The following is a 5,777-nucleotide window of genomic DNA, read 5'->3' on the forward strand; positions in this document are numbered from 1 at the left end:
GCAAAGAAAAGCAGGCCAGAAAACAGGCTGGAGAAATTAGTTGGGGGGAGAAGACGGATGCAGATCAGGACAAAGAGATGGAAAAGGCAAAAACAGCAATGGGCCGCAGGACAGAGACAGAGGACAAACAAAGGAAGGAAAGGGAGCAGAACAAAAGTGCAGGGATACAAAACAAAAGGAAGCGGTAGAACAAGAGATTTAAAGGGAGAGAGAAAGGGGGAAGAGCATACAAGAACAGACAGAAGAGGAGAGGTAGAAGGAAACAATAACAACAACAACAAATCACAGCAGCTTGGGAAAGGTAGGGGTCACGGGAGCGGCAGGGAAGGACAGGGACGCACAAGAGAGGAGGCAGAGCCCCAGGGGCCGGGGACTCACCACAGCTCTCACTCCCGGCACTGCTGGGAGAATCTGACAGGTCAGATGCTGCTTTCTGCTTCTCTCCTCTTCTGTAACTCCGACCACTTGGCTGTCCTCCACCTAAGAGAATACGTGGGTGTCTTACAGCTCTTAGACAAAAAGCTTCCTAGACACGTAGCCACCCACGCTCGCTCGCTCGCGCGCTATGTGGCCGTACCGTGCTTCAGGTTCCACGTACAGACTGTGCAGTGCGCACTGGCGGTCTGGCCTGCTGAAGAGTACAAAGAGGGATCCTTCCTCACCCGGACAGGCAGGCTAGGCTCTCTCTGGCCTGCAGCGGGAGGCAGCTGCTGGCTGGCTGGCCTTTGGTTTCTTCTTCTTCTTTACCTTTCTGTGGCCTCTCCAGCTTCAGCTGCAGCAGCTCCTCTCCACAGGCAGTAAGCGCTCTGTTACATGACATAAATGTTGAAAATTAAATATCAGTATGAGGTGATTCTTGCTAACTGTAGAACTGTAGTCACATAGGTTAAGTTTTATACGAAATCTATTTGTCCTTAGAGGGAGTGGGACCCTAGAGATCTTATAATACGCATTTGTTAGAAGCTAGCCTAGCATATCTTTAATACAATGGTAAGTCCCAAACACCCCCAAACACCACCTGCAGAAATAGGCCCTGAGCCATCACTTTGGAGCCAGGAAAATCAAGCAGCACCGCGACCTGTTCTCAAGACCAGATATGGAGATTTCAAGGAGGAGTTTGACCAGCGAATTTGAGGCGGGGGCGTTTTGACGACCACCAAGACCTCCAAAAGACCCTCGACTCAAAAGACTGGGCATGCGCGAGTGGGTAGGGAAATGATGTAATGGTTTCTCAGAAAATTTATGTTTATGCATATTATTTCTTGGAATTTAATGAATATGTATAATTAATGTGTATTTAACCCGTGCTGTTGATCAAATGGGTGCGCACGCTAGGTGGAGCGATCCCCCGTGCACCCAGCGCTGCAATAAAGAAGTGCCTGCTTCTTAACTTCTCGTTGCTGTTAAGGAGTTTTATTCCGGATTTCGGTAACAGTTTTGGCGACCCAGATGGGACCTTGCGAGTGAGACTGAACGAGATCGAGTGTTGATCGAACTCCAGCCGGCACCGAGGTATTCTCGGGGAGACCCATCGCTCTCGACTCACAAAGCTCCTCGCAACGTTCCCTGGAGAAAAGGGTAAGGCACTTCTTCTTTGAAATCTGTCTGCTCTGGATAGCCTGCCCGTAAGGCGCGGCGAAAGCTTCGCAGGGTTGGGGCTTAGAGGGTACCCGTTTGGTTTGGAAGCCTAGGCGTCTGCCCGTAAGTCATAAGCGAAAGCTATTGCTGGGTTGGACATTTGTGTATTTGGGACAATTGTCATTTGCATTTGTTTGGTTTTTGTATTTGGGACAACTGTCATTTGCATTTGTTTGGTTTTTGTATTTGGGACAATTGTCATTTGCATTTGTTTGGTTTTTGTATTTGGGACAATTGTCATTTGCATTTATCTGGTATTTGGCATTTAATCTAAATTGTTTAAGAGTAAGAGTATGGGGAGTATTGGTAAGATTTGTACATAGCTTGGAAAGGGGCCCCAGGGTGTTTTAGAAGTGATTTACAAGCTGGTAATTGTTGCTTCAGTGCGTTTTTGTTTTGTTTTGTTTTGTTTTGTTTTTAAGTCTGTATGCATGTGTTGCAGTGTAGGGACTTGAATGATATACAGTATTGCATTTGGGGTTTTAAACTTTTCTTGGTGACGGGATTGACTTTGTTTGTAGAACAGTGTTATTGTCTTTTTGGTACCAAAAACTCCTTTGTAAAATATGGGAAAACACATATCTTCTATGTCTACCTCAATGGTAGGGGAAATATTAATGAAGTCTCCACTGGGATGTGTTCTTAAACATTGGGAGGATATAAGGGGAGACCCAGTAACTAGAAAAAAAAATTGATACAATATTTTACAGTTGATGTTATCTTGTAGAAGGGAAGGAAAGTGAGATGTGGTCCCCGATGTTGATTTGTTCTTTACTTTGGGAAATCATCCCAAGTGGCAGAAAGATTGCAGATACGTCCCCAAGGATCCGATGGTTTTGGCATAAAAAAAAAAAACAAAAAAAAAAAAAAAAAAAGGAAAAAGGTTGAAAAGATCCTGGCTTGTAGTATAGAAAGTGATGTTTAAAATGTGGAACTGAAGAGGAAAACATAGAATTCATGTGTTAAATTTCTGTATTATCTTTATGTGTGGTCTGGAAGTGTTGATGCAGGTTTAACAAATGAAACAGTAGAAAAAGGGGCCAGAACACCGAACCCCTGGTGGGAGCTGTAGAGTGGGACAGTTGAATTATGAGGGTTTCAGTCCTATTGCAGGGAGAACTGGAAGCTGACAAGACCAGATAGAACAAGGAGCGGCTCAAGCCTTGCCCCCCCTACCACTTCGACAAGCAGTAGGGGAACAAACCGGGGATGAGGTCGGGGTGTGGTAGAGGAATGGATAAAATAACTGCAATAGGAGAGAGATTGGGAATATCAGTGTGCAAAGTGTGAAGCATGGTGGCACTGGAAAAATGCGTGTCCTTATTCTGAAAAAGAAACAAAAAACTGGCAGCACAGCAGATGCCTTTGTCAGAGGTGCAAAGAGGACTGGGGGAGAATTCCGCAGCAGAACCCCTGGTTACAATCCAGCTGGGGACCCAAACCATGGATTTTCTATTTTGATACTGGAGCTATTCATTTTAAGTACTGGTAGAAGAAAATTGAGTAAAAAGCATGTAGACAAAATTGGTGCCACAGGGAAAGCTGAAAATAATTTTTTCATTCAATCCTTAACTTTAAGGTGGGTAAAAATGGGGAACTGGCCAATTTTTATATATACCAGAGTGTCCTGTTGCCTTATTGGGGAGAGATTTATTGAGCAAATTGAAAGCACAAATTAATTTTTAAAACTGTGACATTCAATTAAATATACCCTAATCAAAAGCCAGAGAGGCAAGAATTTTTATGTTGCAGACAACTTCAGAGCCATATGAAATCCCTCAAGAAGTGGACAATGCAGTAACCCTTTGGTGTGGGCTGGCGAAGTTCCCGGACATTCAAAAGCAGCAGAACCGGTAAAGATTTTTCTAAAGGAGAGCACCAAACCGGTAAGACAAAAACAGTACCCTTTAAAATTAGAAGCTAGAAGAGGCCTTGAGAAAATGATTGAAAATTTTTTAAAAAAATATCGACTATTAGTCGAATGTGAATCAGAATTCAATACTCCCATTTTACCTGTGAAAAAGCCAGAAAGTGAGGAATATAGGTTAGTACAAGATTTTAATAGCAATAAATTTAATAGTTCAAGATATTCACCCCTTAGTGGCAAACCTGTATCCTTGTTGACAGCTTTAAAAGAAAATCACAAGTGGTTCACTGTATTGAACTTATAGGATGCCTTTTTCTGTATTCTTCTTGACAAAAATAGTCAGGCATATTTTGCCTTTGAACTGCAAAATCCCACAACTAGGCAGAAGACTCAGCTCACCTGGGCAGTGCTACCTCAAGGATTTAAAAATAGCCCAATGATCTTTGGAAATCAATTGGCTAAGGAATTAGAAACATGCAAAATAATTTATCCTGAAAGACTGGTGTTGCAATATGTAGATGATATTTTAATAGCCACAGAAACCAGAGAAGAATATTTCAACTTGACTACTAACCTGCTAAATTTCTTGGGCCAAAGTGATAACAGATTTTCCAAGAAGAAAGCACAGATTGGAAAAGAGACTGTCATGTATTTGGGATTTGAAATCACACAGGGACAAAGACAACTGGGAAATGAGAGAAAAGAGGCAATTTGCCAAATGCCGGAGCCAAAAGGAGCTAAGGAGCTGCAAACATTTCTGGGAATGGCTGGCTGGTGTCACCTGTGGATTAAAGGAATTGAAGGAGGGACCCCTTGTGTGAGAACCTGAAGCTCGAAAGGCATTCCAGAATGTAAAGGTAGCTCTGATGTTCACTCCTGCTCTAGGGTTGCCCGATTTAACCAAACCCTTTGAACTGTTTGTTCATGAAAGACAACATTCGGCCCTCAGAAGAATCCTTTCTCAGAAAAATGGAGAATGAAGAAGACCGGTTGGTTATTTCTCCAAACAATTGGACAATGTTAGCTAAGGATGACCAGGTTGTCTATGGGCTGTAGCAGCAACTGTCCTCCTGACTTAAGAAGCTTGTAAGCTGACAACGGGACACCCAAGAACAGCTTATGTACCGCATATGGTACTTTCTGTTCTGGAACAGAAAGGAGGACACTGGTTATCCCCAAGCAGGATGCTCAAACATCACATTGTCCTGTTGGAACAAGATGATGTCAAATCAAAAACAACTACAACAATAAATCCTGCCATCTTTTTAAGTTCAATAGAAGAAGAAGTTCTAAGTCATGACTGTCTACAGACCATCAAACAAGTTTATTCCAGCAGAAGTAACAGAAGAGTGAACATACCTGACCCAGAATTCGAGATATGTACTGATGGAAGCAGCCTCGTGAGAAATGGAAGAAGATTGGCTGGATATGCAATAACAATAACAAACTCTGTTATTGATGCAAAGCCGCTCTCAGTGAACACCTCAGCACAAAAGGCTGAATTGATAACTAGCCCTCATAAAAGCCCTAAAATGGACAGAACATAAAAAGTGAATATATGGACTGATTTAAAGTATGCTTTTGGAGTAGTACATGCCCATGGAGCCACATGGAAAGAAAGAGGAATGCTGACAGCACAAGGAACATCCATGAAACACCAAGAAGAAATTCTGCAATTGCTCCAAGTGGTGCAGAAACCCAAAGAAGCTGCAGTAATGCACTGCAAAGCCCACCAATTTGGGAATTTCCCAGTGAATATTGGAAATAAATTAGTCAATAAAAAGGCAAAGAAGAGAGCAGAAAAAGGCATCATGACAATAATACTAGTTAAAGAAGTGAAATTTGAACAACAAACCCCAAATTACAGTAAGGTTGATTTGGAATTAGCTAAATCAATTCAAATAAATATGAAAAATGATCATTAGTCCTAAAAATCAAGTTGTGGTCTCACCACAATCAAAGCTAAAAGCATAGAAAAATTCATTGGGAAACAGAGGCAATGATCAGTGATTTAAGAAGACAGGTGATTAGTGTTAGGATGATAAAGCTAATAAAATCAGTAACAAAAAGTGTGAAACTTGTTTAAAGAATAACCCGAGAAATATTAAATAACCACCCCCAGGAACCATATATATGGGAAACTTGCCTGAAAATTATTGGCAGATTGATTTTTCAGAATTGCCACAACAAAATGGATATAGATATCTATTGGTATTAGTAAATATGGCCAAAAGATTTTCTTTTCCTGTCGCACCAATAGGCAAGAGAAGTG

This window comes from Chlamydotis macqueenii, unplaced genomic scaffold (genome assembly GCF_036417535.1).
Source record: "Chlamydotis macqueenii isolate bChlMac1 unplaced genomic scaffold, bChlMac1.mat HAP1_SCAFFOLD_179, whole genome shotgun sequence".
Classification (NCBI taxonomy): Eukaryota; Metazoa; Chordata; class Aves; order Otidiformes; family Otididae; genus Chlamydotis; species Chlamydotis macqueenii.